Here is a 17,888-nt window from a genome sequence, read left to right as displayed (position 1 = left end):
TCCAGGAATCGTGGACAGAACAAGAATCAATGTACCATTAAAAAAAGATAATTATGTACTATAAAAAACAGAAGAAAAAAAAAAAGGAAAGAATTGTATATCTTAAATAATGCCATAAACATTTTCTTCTTAAAAATATGATCAAACAATTGTAAAAAAACAAAAGGAAAGGAAACAAGGCTCCTAATGCCTTCGCACAGATGTGCGTGTTCAACAATATCACAAGACAGACATATTTCCTCCACATTAGCAATATTTGTGTCCAGGACACAAGAAGCATCACCCGAACATTACATGCCTTCAAAGATGTTCTCAATGTTCCCTCAACTGTTCTCAAAGTTATTTGTTTACTTATATACTATTGCATCCCCACCAAAAAAATATTGGAAGTTTTTAGATGGATTTTTTTTTACCAGTTACGCAACTGAAACAGTTTTTATTCTAAACATGACAACAATTCACCTGTGCACCTAATCAAGACACATGTTGAACATTTATTTCCGAGAAATACACCCTACACAATGAAAAAAACCATACAAAAACATTTGCTCCCAAGTACTTGATTTCCCAGCAAACTCCCACCACCCGTCTAGGGAGTACGTGGTCTCATACAGTGCAACCAGCTTCAGGTACCCCTGGCCATCACCTAATCCCAGACGAAGAAGTCATTCATCATTCGTTGGAATAATACTCAACATTTTCTTTGAAAACGTAGTCTACCTGTATGATATAAGTTAGCATATACTCTCTAAGCTGCAATGTTTATAAAGGCTAGTTAGACTCTAACCCATGTGGGATGGCACATTTGGAGTGCCAACTGCAAAGCTACTACAGACAAACTGTCGTCAAAATATTTAGCATCAGTCTTGTATAAGTGCCCCCTTCAGCTTTTTAATATGTATGCCTTGAACGATTATCGCTGAATGTTGTTATATAATTGCCTAGCTGTAACACCTTGAGAACACGGGATCCTTAGTGAGGAATCTTGTGCTTGTCCCAGTGACCACTCAGCTGGGAAGAAACTGGTGTGTACATTGTGTACCCAGATCATTGGGATTATTGCTTGCTTTGACACTGAGGCAAGTCTTTTTTAAACATGGTTCACAAATCAAAATAATGAAATGTGATAAAAACAAAATGAATGAAAAGCAATCGTTTTTGTATTCCACTGACAAGAAATAAATAAAATCTTAGAAAACAACAACTAATTTACTGCCGCTATCAATATAAATTGCTTCAAATTACTATAATCAAAACATGTTAAAAAAATATTAAACTTTAAAACACAATGAATTATGACTATAACAAAAAATATATTTGAAGTTAGATTTTTTTATTTATTTTCATTCAACCTACTGACCTGAGCTTTTTTGGGGGGTTACAGATTTTCCGCACGAAAAAAGTCTGGCCTAAAGTCATCAAGCTATATAATGGCAGACTTTTCCTTTGTATCTCAGTATGATAGCCCAAGATTAAACATTAGGGTCAGATGACAGAAACTGTTACATGACAAAGTGATTTGTTTATTTCTGTACATTCACTGAATGAATACACACACATCTTTTGTACATCGTAACATACTGCATGAACTATGAACATGCTGCCATGGGAGAAGAAACTATGAATCTAACCTCAACATCATAATATAAAGCAGAACATTGTTACTGTCATCAAATAGCATGTGACATGAATCTGATTCTGTGACATGTCAAAATGCCGGTTTTTATTCCCTGCTTATGAACATAGAAGCCCAGTTTGGTGTAAGGCTGATACAATATAGAAACTGCTGACTCTACATGTAACAAACCAAGCACATGATGACGGTGCACATGTTTTACAATGTCACTCATTAGGATGTCTTATTAAAGACTGTATGAAAACACATAAATTACATCACACAAAATATTGTCACTCATGGTTTGTAAAACAAATGCATGTACATTTCTCTAACAATTATGTCTAAAAAAATGTTCAGGTTCCAGGTCTCCCTAAAATAGAATGTTATGTCTCGTCAATAGATCAAAGCTCAAGATTTCCCATTGTTTGATACAGCGGTGACAATACTAAACTGCGGTTTGGTACCATGACTTCATCACATTCATGTTCATCATATTAGGGGGCATGGTATTTCCGCCTTGCAACCAAATGATTGTTTTCAGCATGAATAAAGAGACATTGAAGGTGCACAATCAAAGCATTCTAGAAATCTCTTGATATTCCACACCAAAGGCCGAGAATGAAATATTAGCTTTCCATTGCTTTAATAACACAGAGAGTTGAGAACAAGAGAAATTATGAGGTTCTTAAACCTCGAAGCTGATCCTCCAAACTGATCGGATGATATATGTCCACCTTGAGATGTAAGCGTTCCTGGAGTAGCTGGGACAACACTCGAGCTGCAATTCTCCTACACCAAATGCCGTATTTCCAATCACAGATCCGAGATCAATCGGACACCAGAGACTTGAGAGGCGCTCCAAACATGGGGCACTTGCTTTCCGCATCAAAGTGAAGTCAAAGCACTACATTGCACTGCATGAACGACGGTTACCTTTGGAATGGATTTACAGAAGGTGTGCCAAGTTTGTGAGCCTGAGATTAGTGTCACAAGACAGGGTCATCAGGCGATGGAGAGGAATGGCGTACAATGTTCCGGGATATTTGACACGGGGACCAAACCGCAGTAATTAACTAGTTGCACGAACTACATTGGGGAGTTAATGGGAACCCAATGATTTATAAAAGAGCTGTCAAACGCTACTTTATTGGGGGCCAATTAAAATTTGGGAGATATATGGTGACATTGTTTGTGTGGTACAAAACCTTTAGGTTTCACTTGTAGCCAGAATGCCTCCTTCAGAGAGGAGATTTGGATCAACAGAAATCAGTTGTAGGTTACGACTTGCAATAAATTTAAAGATAAATGCAAACACCAAGGGTTAGGGAAATACTGATCTGGGAGATTATGTTGACCTGAATGTTTGGAAATACTCCAAACACGGAGACTGGGGTCGTGTTCAATGTTTGTGTCCATGATTGTAAACACAACATGATATAGATAGAATACCTCTTTATACCTATCAGATGACTTGAATGAATGAAGACAGGAGCGTGAGTGAGGATGAATGAAGGCAGGGATGTTAGGGAGAAGTGAAGGGTCATTTTTATCAATGTGGCAAAGCCAAAAGTCCCTCAGAGAACCAGTAGATGACTGTTTTCAGTAGCTTGACTCCCAAGAGTTCCTCGGGCTTATGTCCTGCCCCACAATGACTCACATGCTGATGTGATGTCTCCTTGGGCAAGTGACAAGTGACAAGTGACTTTGTTAGAAATATCCATATGTTTACATAGCAGTGAATGGGTACCCGGCAGGATCAGATGGTATCGTGACTGTTGACCTTCTGGCACCTTATATGCAGATTGGGTTGTATACTCCCCAGGGAGTGGATAATTAAATTTGTGTGCTCACTGATCCATTGGCATTTACGTAGGTCCCTTCAACTTAGACACAACAGTATTTGACTGTATTATTGTCGTCATCAACATCATAGGACTTTTTGATCATAGAAACTATCACTTCTACAACTGGATAATCTCCAGAGAGAGGCTGACTTCAACTGATACCAGTCCAGCCAGCCAAGAAGATAACCTTCACTGCAACAGCTGCATCCACACCCCTAGCATCATCATCAACACGGAACTACAGAGCACCACCCAGCAGACAAACTATGGTAGACTTCCGTACAAGGGACAGCCAGTTTAATTAACGTTTAGCTTCTTCCATCCGTTTACAGCAAATTAAAAAACATCCAAGCAATTAGTTTCAGCAGCAAATTTAGACTGCGTCATTTCTACCCATTCTGTCAATCATTCTCATTTACTTCCTCGAACCCTCTGCACCTTGCAATTTCTGAAGCTAAAGGTTGTTATTGGCAAAAAGCTGTTTTTTCCAACCTTGCCTCCATGTGCACATCCGTTATAACTCCCATATGCTTTTCAGGTGTTTTCAAATAAATCTAGTCTGGCTTTTTATAACCTGCAGAAGCCCTGGCCAGTGCACTTAATACTGACTGAATTCTGCTGACTGTATCTCCCTCTGTCTGCCACCAAGGAGTAGTGATGTCTGCATCCTGCTCCCACTCCTATTGGATCGTGGGTGACATGTCTGAAGCAGGGCTACCCTGACCGGTGTGGGTGAGAGTGGTGGTTAGGTCAGGATGTGGGAAATGCAGTGTACTTGACACCTGTCCCTGTTGTATCAAGTACCATGTTGACACCCACCCAGGGTCTCCGCCACGGTGACAGGTATCACCCTAATAACACTACAAAGCTGGAGATTTATTTTATTGCATCTCTATCAATAACCTTCTTACTCTGGACGTGTATATTATCCTGACAATTTGGTCAATTTGTTGGAGCACTCTGCTATCTAACTTGAAACACCTACATCAGATACGCTTTTGCTACCTTTTTGAAGCATCCTAAGTAGAAAATATCAAAATTGAAGGTATATCAGTATTAGGAGTTGCAGGAGTACAACAGTACAATGGCTACTGTAGAACTAGCAACAGCTACTGTAGTATGTTCTAACCACAGCATAGAACCATCTAATATAGAACTAGCAATAGCATCGCACCATCTCCTACAGGAGTAACAGCAGCATGGCAACAGTTCCTGTAGGAGTAAAAGCACCATGGCAACAGCTCCTGCAGGAGTAACAAACCATGGCAACAGTTCCTGTAGGAGTAACAGCACCATGGCAACAGCTCCTGCAGGAGTAACAAACCATGGCAACAGTTCCTGTAGGAGTAACAGCACCATGGCAACAGCTCCTGCAGGAGTAACAAAACCATGGCAACAGTTCCTGCAAGAGTAACAGCACCATGGCAACAGCTTCTGCAGGAGTAACAAAACCATGGCAACAGTTCCTGCAAGAGTAACAGCACCATAACAACAGCTTCTGCAGGAGTAACAGCACCATGGCAACAGCTCCTGCAGGAGTAAGAGTACCATGGCAACAACTCCTGCAGGAGTAACAGCACCATGGCAACAGCTCCTGCAGAGTACCAGCACCGTCACAACGGCTATTCAAGGAAGTAACACACTTGATTTTAGCTGCATTAGTGGATCAAAAGCAGGAGAGCAGGAGTAACAGCAGCAGTGGCAATAGCAGAACTAATTGCAGCAACATTACACAAGCAACAGGATACTTCATCATTTATTTCTTGTTGCATCAAGTTTAACTGGAGCTATTTCCAGTTTGACGATGAATGCTTTGTACATCAATATGACACATCAACAGTAAACCACTCCACACTTTCCCATTGTCTCTTTCAAAAAGTGTATTTTGGAGCTACGGGGGTCATAATGCACCCTGCAGACTCATCAAAAACATGATGGCACTGCATCGTTACTGCATCAACCATGTGAATTTCATGAGCCACCTCGGAAAAAATGCATCCAAATTAGCACAATAAAGTCCGAGCCTTTTCACAAACACTGAAAAACATTTAAAAAGACGACAATAACAATTCCTTAGGCAGTCGTGGTAACAAGCATGTTGAATGTCCTAATTACCATGGTTACACCCAATGGGGGCCCAGGATCTTTTTACAATGTGTGCATTTGAGAACAAGGTTCGAAAAACTGCCCCTGTCTAGTTGGGTGTGATAATGCGCAAGAAACAGCGTTAGTAATTATCCTCCCATACGACATTCTGTGCTCTGTAAACATGTGTGAAAGAAACAAGGGCCATTCTGATTGACTATGTTGCATACATCGTATGTGATTGTAGTCAGACTGCATACTGGGACTCGGGCACTCAACCGAGTCGGGTTTTTTATGCAAGGAAAAGCTAGTGTTGGAATTACCACTTTATCTTGTGTATACGTCTGCAAAAACTGCCATCGGATGTCGAACAAGGGGCTCATTATGGCCACCCAAGATTTTTAAGAGATGTTTTAGAGGTCGTCTTTTTTAGCTTGGGGATGCCAAGGGGAAAGCATGAAGCAAATTCCTGTGTTTTTTTCGATTAGGTAAAAAAAATATGTTTAGTGACAACATGAGCAGATGAGGTTTTAATTACATATTTCTCCTGTGAGGTGGGATTCAGTGTGTCAGTAATCCTGCACCCTGGATCTTGTATCTCCCTGCCTGGCCCGTCACTCTCACACCACACCCACATGTGCACACACCACGCCACACCCACACGTCCACACGCCACGCCACGCCACGCCACGCCACACCACGCCACGCCAGGCCACGCCACACCACACCACACCACACCACACCACACCCACATGTGCACACACCACACCACGCCACGCCACGCCACGCCACGCCACACACCACACCCACATGTGCACACACCACGCCACACCCACACGTCCACACGCCAGGCCAGGCCAGGCCAGGCCAGGCCACGCCACACCACACCACACCACACCCACATGTGCAAACACCACGCCACGCCACGCCACGCCACACACCACACCACACCACACCCACATGTACACACACCACACCACATCCACACGTCCACACCACACCCACACGTCCACACACCACGCCACACCACACCACACCCACACGTCCACACACCAGGCCACACCATACCACACCACGCCACACCTACACGTCCACACACCACACCACACTCACACGTCCACACACCACACCACACCAGACAACACCACACCCACATATCCACACACCAGGCCACACCATACCACACCACGCCACACCCACACGTCCACACCACACCACGCCACACCCACACGTCCACACACCACACCACACCCATGCCAGGGAGAGGTTGGGGAGAGGTTGGGCTGGAAGAGAATGATTTTTAAAGGAGGGAATTAAGCAATCAGCTACTTCTACAAAAATGTTCATCTCTCACCTTGGCACTCATTCTTCCTAATCTCTTGACATGAAAAAGCAACTTCCACACAGCCACCTGACAATGTGAGGCACATAGCCCACCCTAGCAAGAATCTATCACATGGGCTGGTAGCTCCGTTTCCATAAAGACAGTCCCAATTACAAAAATAAGCCTGATGATATAAGAAAATAAACCGTTCATCCGCATGGGATTGCTGGGCAAATATCTTGGGGGCAGGCTCTGCTAAAAGACGGTTGAATACAGGCGATATTGTGGTGAAACTATGTGGAAACAGTCTATTGTGGAGTGACGGTGGTGTCAGAATACAGTGTCTTGGATGTCAAGAACTGTGTAAGCTGGTTCTAATGGCTCCGTAAGACATGTGGTGGTGTGTGTCCTGGGTGTAGAGGACTGTGTAAGTTGGTTCTACTGACTCTGTGAGACATGTGGTGGTGGTGGTGGTGGTGGTGTGTGTCCTGGATGTAGAGGACTGTGTAAGCTGGTTCTACTGACTCTGTGAGACATGTGGTATTGGTGGAGGTGTGTGTCCTGGTTGTAGAGGACTGTGTAAGCTGGTTCTACTGACTCTGAGACATGTGGTGGTGTGTGTCCTGGATGTAGAGGACTGTGTAAGCTGGTTCTACTGACTCTGTGAGAAATGTGGTGGTTGTGGTGGTGGCGTGTGTCCTGGGTGTAGAGGACTGTGTAAGTTGGTTCTACTGACTCTGTGAGACATGTGGTGGTGGTGGTGGTGGTGTCCTGGATGTAGAGGACTGTGTAAGCTGGTTCTACTGACTCTGTGAGACATGTGGTGGTGTGTGTCCTGGATGTAGAGGACTGTGTAAGCTGGTTCTACTGACTCTGTGAGACATGTGGTGGTGGTGGTGGTGTGTGTCCTGGTTGTAGAGGACTGTGTAAGCTGGTTCTACTGACTCTGTGAGATATGTGGTGGTGGTGGTGGTGGTGTGTGTCCTGGTTGTAGAGGACTGTGTAAGCTGGTTCTACTGACTCTGTGAGACATGTGGTGGTGTGTGTCCTGGGTGTAGAGGACTGTGTAAGCTGGTTCTACTGACTCTGTGAGACATGTGGTGGTGGTGGTGGTGTGTGTCCTGGTTGTAGAGGACTGTGTAAGCTGGTTCTACTGACTCTGTGAGACATGTGGTGGTGTGTGTCCTGGGTGTAGAGGACTGTGTAAGCTGGTTCTACTGACTCTGTGAGACATGTGGTGGTGGTGGTGGTGTGTGTCCTGGGTGTAGAGGACTGTGTAAGCTGGTTCTACGGACTCTGTGAGAAATGTGGTGGTTGTGGTGGTGGTGTGTGTCCTGGGTGTAGAGGACTGTGTAAGTTGGTTCTGCTGACTCTGTGAGATATGTGGTGGTGGTGGTGGTGTGTGTCCTGGATGTAGAGGACTGTGTAAGCTGGTTCTACTGACTCTGAGACATGTGGTGGTGTGTGTCCTGGATGTAGACGACTGTGTAAGCTGGTTCTACTGACTCTGTGAGACATGTGGTGGTGTGTGTCCTGGATGTAGAGGACTGTGTAAGCTGGTTCTACTGACTCTGTGAGACATGTGGCGGTGTTTGTCCTGGGTGTAGAGGACTGTGTAAGCTGGTTCTACTGACTCTGTGAGACATGTGGTGGTGGTGGTGGTGTGTGTCCTGGGTATAAAGGACTGTCTAAGCTGGTTCTACTGACTCTGTGAGACATGTGGTGGTGGTGGTGGTGGTGTGTGTCCTGGGTATAAAGGACTGTCTAAGCTGGTTCTACTGACTCTGTGAGACATGTGGTGGTGTTTGTCCTGGATGTAGAGGACTGTGTAAGCTGGTTCTACTGACTCTGTGAGACATGTGGTGGTGTTTGTCCTGGATGTAGAGGACTGTGTAAGCTGGTTCTACTGACTCTGTGAGATATGTGGTGGTGTTTGTCCTGGATGTAGAGGACTGTAAGCTGGTTCTACTGACTGTGAGACATGTGGTGGTGGTGGTGGTGTGTGTCCTGGGTGTAGAGGACTGTGTAAGCTGGTTCTACTGACTCTGTGAGACATGTGGTGGTGGTGGTGGTGTGTGTCCTGGATGTAGAGGACTGTGTAATCTGGTTCTACTGACTCTGTGAGATATGTGGTGGTGGTGGTGGTGTGTGTCCTGGGTGTAGAGGACTGTGTAAGCTGGTTCTACTGACTCTGAGACATGTGGTGGTTGTGGTGGTGTGTGTCCTGGATGTAGAGGACTGTGTAAGCTGGTTCTACTGACTCTGAGACATGTGGTGGTTGTGGTGGTGTGTGTCCTGGGTGTAGAGGACTGTGTAAGCTGGTTCTACTGACTCTGTGAGAAATGTGGTGGTTGTGGTGGTGTGTGTCCTGGATGTAGAGGACTGTCTAAGCTGGTTCTACTGACTCTGTGAGACATGTGGTGGTGGACTGTGTAAGTTATTGCCAGGAGAAGAATGTGTTATTGTCAAGTCAATCAATGCTGTTACAGTGGTGACGGTAGTTATTGCATAGTGACATGTGACAACGGAGATGGGCATGTTCCTGCTGAAGGGGCAGAGGGGGTGGGATGCCAAATAATTAGTGAGTGAGTGAGTTTGATTTTACATTGGTTTTACTTTGCTTTTAGCAATATTCCATCACCAGAACACCAGAAATGGACTTCACACATAGCACCCATGTGGGGAATCAAACCTGGGTCTTTGCCATGACAAGTGATCGCCATAACGCTACTCCTACTAGCTACCCCAGATAATGAATAATTGTCTAAAACACTGCATATATCATTCCCAACACTAAAGTATACTGAGGAGCTTTTCGCTTTCAGCAATATCAACAGGGATACCAGACTTCGATCACTGGACCCATGTGGAGAATCAAACTCGGACCTTCAATGTGATGAGCTAATGCTTTCTCTACCCAGCTACCTCACCGCTCGGAAGTCTTCATAAACCATAGCACACAACCTCATTGTTAATCCTGATTGCTGTAAGAGAGCTCGATTACTGCCGGGGCAATTAAAGCTGTGACATCATCTCAACAATACACTTAGTTACACCAACACCTTGTCTTCATTCTTGTGATACACCAACACCAGACACCAATATTTTCACCTTCACGTCACAACAACTACGAGCGTGTGACAGCGTTATTGCAGCAGAACAATGTTTATGTGGTATCAATAATATGGATGCCATCTGCAATATTTATGTAATACTCACAGTATGCCTCCAAACATCTATATCGTGATTCCTAAACATTCCCACACGCTCTTTGTTATGACAGGGGCCGCCTGTCCTCATGTACCCCCACCGAAAAGAAATTGCACGTTAACTTGGCTAGAGCTAGAAAACCAAATATACAAGACCCATAACCCTTGTAGATGTGTGCAAATATGGCGGAAGCAGGGCGGTATCCGAATGAATGTTATATAAGATCATTATCTCTTGATAAATATTTCATGAATTCAAACCGAAGCCACGTGACTAAGAATTCATCCTCATGGCAGATTGCGCATCAGAAATAAGCAAATCTTGGTGCAAAAGTTGGCGTAATAATGTACACGTGTTTGAGGCTATTAATGCGAGAAGCTCGCAGGCAAGGAAATCTGTTACACAGGTAACGCACCAGCCAATTTTACAAACATTTCTGACTTATAATGTACTCCAGCTGTTCCTTGCTCCAAATCACTAAAAAACCCACACAATGAAAGAACCGGAAAACCCATGTTGGAATTACATCTCCCTTGATAACACAGTCATAGCCCTGCACAAACAAAATATACACCAATGCAATAGAAAAACATACACCATGCAAAACGTTTCGGATAAATATTTGCATTTTGAAAATAAACATCTTTTATAGAGCCAGTCTCTGTTTAGTGCACTTGAAATGACAGTTTATATAATTTATACGCTTTGTGATTTAACCTGACCGTATTGTTATCTTTAGGGAAAGGCCATGTTTATATGAAGTTCTTATTCTGAATGGAATGCGAAAAACATGAAAGTGGAGTTGACATGTTTAAACACAACTTCAATCTTAATTTAGCGTCCACCATGCTCCATGACTTCAAAATATGTTAACTATGTCTCAATTGTTTCACACAACAAAAAACGAAAGTTTGCCTATTCATGTTATAAATAAAATGTCAGTGATCCTTTCAATGAAAAACTTTCAAACGTTTGTTCAACACTGCACGGGTCTCATGTTTCTTAAACATTCTGTTTGTAACATAAAACTAAATAACAGTCACCTTTCATAATCTAGTTTACAAATTAAAAAAATATAATTTGAAATTCAGTTTCTAAAACTGAACTTGATCTGTGTACAGGACCCCAGGAGACTTAACGTGTTTTCCTAAAATCAGGAAATTTGATCAGAAAATTGGATTTACCTGAACGGTTCAAAGGACATGAATGGGCTCTCAGCCTGGGGCTAACTACCACATATACACAAACACTACCTTCACCACCACACGTTTTCACCCCCCAATGTGCTGTTTAGTAATCATTTCAAGCGTAGGTTAATACCGCCCCAAAAACTGATGTACTTCTTACAAAGGCCCATTTAAACAACAAAACAAAATCAAAAAGCCATAGACACTTGGCATTCTTTGAACTCATTTTGTGAATTCTCCATGCAGACATCAGTTTCATTTCAACGTCATCACTTGAGCTGTTGAACAATTTGAAGATTCTGAAATTTCAATTAAACTCAAAAATTCACTTGGAAATACCATTGTTAACACATGTGGCAATTCGGCCCTCTTCTCCTTCCAGTCTGAGTGCATTGTCAGGCGTGAGTCTGATCCCATATGGAACACATGCTATTGTGGCTACATTTGGGGAGGACGGAAGAAAATAAACATAATACTCCGCTTCTTATGTCATCGCAATCTTGTTATGACAAATACCTATCTAATAGGTCATCCTGTTTGCCAAAATTAAAAAAGCTTGGTCATATTTCATCTAAATGCCATTTGTCTTGCGAGTTTGTATGACTTTCTACAATTTTTACATTTCTTTATATCATTTCCAGTTTTGTATCGTTTCCAGTTTTGTATTGAGTATAACCCACTCTCCTTCTGCTCCATGCATGCTATTCTGACGATTGACAAGAAAAGTGGATGTAAATTCAGAAAACACATGGGTGTCAAACTTTGTCTCCATAATTTACAGTGTGTATTTGCATAGCATATGTCTCACACATACTCATTTGATGAGGTTTTTATATGGTGCATGCCGCTTTCACCAGGCCCTGATAATCATCTATTTCATACTTCAATATAAAACGTCAACGCCAGAAAATAATCAGCCTCAATTATCTGCAGAAACAGATTCCACTCGGTGTAAAAGGCAAAATAGTGGTGAAAATTCTATGAATGGTTCACTGAAAATCAGTGATGACACCAGGTGTTCGCAAAAATATTTATTCCACGCTTACAAAAACTTAGTCATGATAGAAATACCTTCCAGAAACTCATAAGTCTTATCAAATCCAGGCAAATACTCCATGACAGGTACTTCCACTCAACAGAATGATTCTTGCCAAGCACCTCAGTCAATGTGCCCATTACACAACAGGAAGCCAGCTAGAAACACAAAATATGTCCGATGTATTTCACCATCAGCAGGTACTTCATACTGTTAGTAGCTATCGGGTGGCATAGTGGTTAAAGCATTAGCTTGGCATGAGAAAGGACTGGGGTCAATTCCAGAAATGAGTGCAATGTGTGAAGCCCATACAAAGCCCCCCCCAATGTGATATTGCTGCAATATTGCTAAAAGTGGTGTAAAACAATATTCACTTACTCATTCCTTCATATTGCCTAAACCTAACAGAAAACTAAACAATGTAGCTGGACACATCCAACTGTTTTTTAGAGTTTCCACGGGGGTTAAACCATCTAAAGCTTAAAACTGGGTTACCTCCCAATTTCATTCTTCTACCCTGACATCCTACCTCTCTGCATGAAGACCTCCACAGGAAGTCACATCAGGTCAACTTTTTGATTCAGCCAATCAGTGTCAAGGCTTCTTTATTCTTGGTATGTGAGTAAAACATTCAGACCAACATATCTCGTTTCTGTATCTCGAAAACGAATATAATCAGGGAGTTCCAACTGCTAAAAAGAAAAGCTGTGGCATTATATTGTTGTGGATATGTTAGATACCCTTACCATCTTGAGCGCCATGGCATCTATATATGAACAGAGTACCATCGAAGGAATGCTTGTGTTCTATGTAGGTTTTCAATTCCACAAACTGAAATTTCCAAATCTAAGTTGTAAAATCCAGTGAATTTGAATTGTTTTAGAAAGCTGACAACTGATTGGCTCAAGAACCCACACAGCCTTGTTATAGGTTGGGTAGTGAAAGTTGGTCCAGGGTCCCCCTGACTGGACCTTCTATGGAAGTGTCCTCAGCTCTGGTTTGAATGAGACTGTAAAAGCTTTAGAACTTGGAGGAGTCCAGCTTGCACACTAACAACAATGTGTCTGTTGTTACACAGAGTCCGCTTAATGAGTCTCACTTCTCCGCCTCTTCAAATTTCAAACAGCTTTAAAGGTGCAGTTTCAAAATGTCCCACTTTACATAAGTGACTGTTTAAGACAGCTTGACACTGAAGACTGCCATGCCCTGATACCTCGTTAACCATGCGCTGAAACTTAACACTGTTAGATTTCACCAAACATATCAAGCATGACAATCAATTCATGCATGTGCACATTACAAAATACATACACTTTCAAATCTTAGCGAAGCTATACATATGGGGAAGCTTGGGAATTTCTGCAACAAATTACACTGAATTGATGCATTCAATGACTACCAAACTGTTTCCCACATATGTGCAGTTGATGGTGCAGGATGGTTATACAATAACGCTGATCACAATACTGGCAAGCAAGGCAGGTGCAGCCAGTTAGACGGATAAAACCAGCCTGCACTTGGCTTCATCGTGAATGACATTAGTTTCAACCGGATAAAAAACAGATTTGTTTGAACTCGTGGCGGATATTCAAGTGCATTATCTTTCTTCGAGAAAAGTCAAAATCTTCCCAAAATAACTGCAAATCCGTTCACTTGTCTCCAATACCATAATGTATGGCAACGATAACTATCACAGTTTAGACAATATCCAACTTTCTTCAACTTTAGCCATTAAAACAGACATCTCCCCAAGGTGAGCCTACACATACCATGTGTGTCAAACACATACAGCAGCATAAACTCTTCACATACAGTCAAACTTTGACAGGCAAATTTCATAACTGTTACAAATTGCACAAATAATTTGAATTCAGTCCAAGATAAAAACCAATGTAAACTTCAATCTGTTATCAGTGCTTGTCCAACTGTAGTCTTTGTAGATACTAATCAGATGACCACCTACCTATGTAGAACCCCCCCAACCCCAACTCCCCACCCCCCACCCCCCACTTCACGTGGGCTACCAAGATGAGAGGTGCCTCTGAGCACAGTGTCAAACATCCGGAAATAATTATACCCTCAAGCCATGTTGACCTTGCAACATTACCAAACATTCAAGACAAACATTCTTGTAACTTACCTCAAGACATATTTGAATCAAGAATTTTCAAGCTAAACTTTACAGTAGTTAATTCACAAAGAGTTTTCAGTTTCATTAACAGAAAAACAGGAAAACTTTCCGAAACAAAGTCATGTCCAACTGTGTCTGTGAATAAAGAACGTCAGTATGAACACCGACTGCTCAGACTTGAAGATGAAATGAAGTGTATCATTGCCGAACACTCTCCCCTCCCCTCCCCTCTGGAACAACAACATGGGTGTTGGTCCTGCCGATCAGGTGATGAAGGGTCATATTCATCAGTGTTCATAAATCATGCTCTTACTAAACCCTTGATAATTACAACAGACAACATCTCGTTTAAACATAAAGACCTACCTTAAACGTTGGACGGAAACGCTAGAGGTAATTACTCCGTGGTATAAAGCACAGGTACCACAAGTTAGCCGTCTGTTTTGCTTCAAGCTATCCCACAAAGCAACTGTTTTCCTGCACGTGAGTCGGTGAGAACACACTTCCTCTCAGAGCACTATTAGCTTCGGCAGGCTCGTTATAAGTCAGTTGACCGTAGCAGAGCTGTAAGGGAAAAACTGGGGTTACTTCCTTCACAACTGACAGAATTAGTGTTTAGTTGCACACTTGGTTAGCAGCAAATACCTTCAACATTTCTGGAGATTTTCACTACAAAGTACCAGGCTAAAGGGTTGGCCATCAACGTACTTAAGTAGTTTTACTTCTGTTCCTTGTTTCTCTGTCAGTGTATCAATATCGCGTGGCATTGCAAATGAATGAGTATTTAATTGCGAATTCATTTTTAAAGTTTTTGCATAACCGAAGATCTTTTTATCGTTATTTCAGTCTTGTTTGTGAACGTGTATTTGTGTATTAAGCGTCTCATTGATTATATTTACTGGTTGAGGTATTACTAATATGGAGTTTATGAACAAAACAAAGACAAATCGCATATTTCATGTTTACTAAATATTTAATTTTACTCAGTTACACAGAACTGGTTAATAATGCAAAACCACAGACAAGAATCTCCATGAATTCTTCAGTGGACAGATTGGGTGGAATTTGGCCCATATTCTGAGTGGAGTACAAAGGCCAAAGCATGTTGCGTGCACCTTGGTGTATTCAAAACTCAATCAAAAACCCAGGAATTCTTCCAGAGGGCCAATTCCACTCACCCCAAACCGGGGCAGACCAGGAGTGTTATCCCACAGCAGCTCCAGGAGCCTGGGAGCATGTGTTGAACACAAGTTCATTATCCAACATACTGAGTGACAATATGCCTGAGTTCACAGAACTGTGTGTGGGATAAACGTGGAACACCCTACTGGGAACATCCCACTTTGGCACCGAGGGGTCAGGTTTCTCCTTTTTTACCTCAGACTCTGCCAAATTTTTTCAGCCTTATCAGCAGTAGAATCAAATGAAAATCTTTTTAGGAAATCTAAGCCTATTATTCCAGTTCAATGTAACAAAGGGTAACTTGGACCAGTTTCAAATAGATTTGGTTCTTACAACTCCTTTTTTACCCTTCTTTGAAAATGGAGTCTCCCTGAGGCACCTCTTGAGGTACTAAATGTCTTTTTAATACTTGCCAGGCATAGCATTGGGACACATGGCTTAAACACATAACCTACAGCCATAAGTCATAATCTACATATTAACTCTTTCAGAGGTAGCCGGGATGTATTCAAGATGTGCAGATACATACACAGTGATGCCTGATTCATAGCACATTGTGAATTGAAACTATATTAAAAACTTTAAAACACATGTTCTTTTTTCTTCCATGTTCAAAAAGCTTATATGTACACAGGGATATAACATAGAAATATGGAAAACACAAGTTCCTTCATCACATTTACCTGGAGAACAGGTGTAAACATGAACCTAATGTATAGAGTGAGTGAGGTGGGTTTACAGCTGCTTCAACCAGTGTTTCAGTCATGTCAGCTTGATGTGAGAAGAAAGCCTAAAATGATGCAGGTCTGACCTGTTTCTCACTTTGGTGCTCGCACATGTTGCTGAAAAAGCAAGAAACATAATCAGGGCCAATCTAGGATTCAAACCCACGTTCCTAGCTTTCTGCACGACTAAAGAAATTGTGCCCCCTGAGATAACTATGTCCCCTAGAGAGTGAACTTCAACCACCTTCACCCTCACTTCAATATTTGCCCACATAACTTGCCTAGTCCAGGTGAGGCATGATATCACTACTCATAAGCTAATCATTTGGGGATAACGCCACACATTCAAAGCCAAGCCCATTGTGGGCGAGGTCGGTTTGCAATGCAAGGTATGTGGTCCTCCAAAATCACCTGGCGACAATGTGATCAGGAATTAGAAGTAATGCAAGTCCTGTGTTTGTTGACTGCTTGGTAAGACAGTGCTGTGAAATATGTGGCACTACAGTGCCAGAACCACAGCAAAGGTCAACAGAAAGTGTGGTGTGTAGATGAGATGTATTGTGGGCCTCTGCCACACGACCATGTCTCCGACAGTTTGTGTAAAGGAAGGATCAGGGGTCAAAGTATGGAATTTCATTTTTTTTAAACAGTTTTAAAGGGACCTACCCTTTATGTATTAGAACACAAAGCAGTCAGCGAGTTTGATTTTAAGCCGCTTTTAGCAATATTCCAGCAATATCACGGCGGGGGACACCAGAAATGGGCTTCACACATAGTACCCATGTTGGGAATCAAACCCGGGGCTTTTGTGTGACGAGCGAACGCTTTAACCACTAGGCTTCCCGACCGTTCCAGAACTCCAAGCAGGAGAGTGAGAGTTCATGTTGTTTGATACACTGAAGTCAGATACATAGTCTGTGAGTAAGCAAGTCCGTAGTTTAAATCAGGACCAGACAATCCAGTGATTGATATCATGAGCAACGGTCCAAGCTGTCAGGGTACGCTGACATTATGACCCAAGTCACTGAGCCTAGCCACCCAATACATTAAGTGGCTTCTTATGACCAGCACAGGTTACCCGGAATCCATTTGGGTTCATCAAGTGTGGACCAGTGGTCGATGCTATGAGCACCAATTCTATCTATTACAGTATGATGACATGCCACCTCTTTCGGCAACTTGAGGCATGTCAATATGATTGCACAATCATGTCCTTGGCTTCTAAATAGAGGCAAATCACACTTCCCGCATGTTTTGAAAACACTTTAGCAACTAAGCTACTGTTCAAAAACTGCTTGAAACAAAAATCTATTGCAGTGGTTACACAATACACTAATACTCTGTTTCAACAGCAGATTATTCAAGCTAACCAACTAACAACACAGAGCCCTAATCAGTGCATCCAACAGTATGGGAATACACAACATGGACATATCTCATAATTTGATAAAGATCTCACATGCTTTATGATTGCTTCAGCAACTTTCAATATCATCACGATACATTCATCAAGATGAAATCAAGCAATTTATTAATAATCAGAAAA

The 17,888-nt window shown here is 42.3% G+C and overlaps 1 protein-coding gene across 7 annotated transcripts in view; it reads right to left on the bottom strand.

Annotated features, from left to right (window-relative positions):
* The window catches only part of LOC139458355 (roundabout homolog 2-like), a 471,546-nt gene that overhangs the window by 129,128 nt on the left and 324,530 nt on the right, over positions 1-17,888 (bottom strand). For all 7 annotated transcript variants that reach the window (XM_071239757.1, XM_071239758.1, XM_071239764.1 and 4 more), the window contains one exon: positions 14,802-14,999. The gene's annotated coding sequence lies outside the window, so the exon portion shown is untranslated. The remainder of the gene's footprint in view (positions 1-14,801; positions 15,000-17,888) is intronic.

The sequence above is a fragment of the Haliotis cracherodii genome, unplaced genomic scaffold (assembly GCF_022045235.1).
Source record: "Haliotis cracherodii isolate W230 unplaced genomic scaffold, xgHalCrac1.p SCAF_12, whole genome shotgun sequence".
Classification (NCBI taxonomy): domain Eukaryota; kingdom Metazoa; phylum Mollusca; class Gastropoda; order Lepetellida; family Haliotidae; genus Haliotis; species Haliotis cracherodii.
This window is presented reverse-complemented; position numbering and strand designations above follow the sequence as displayed.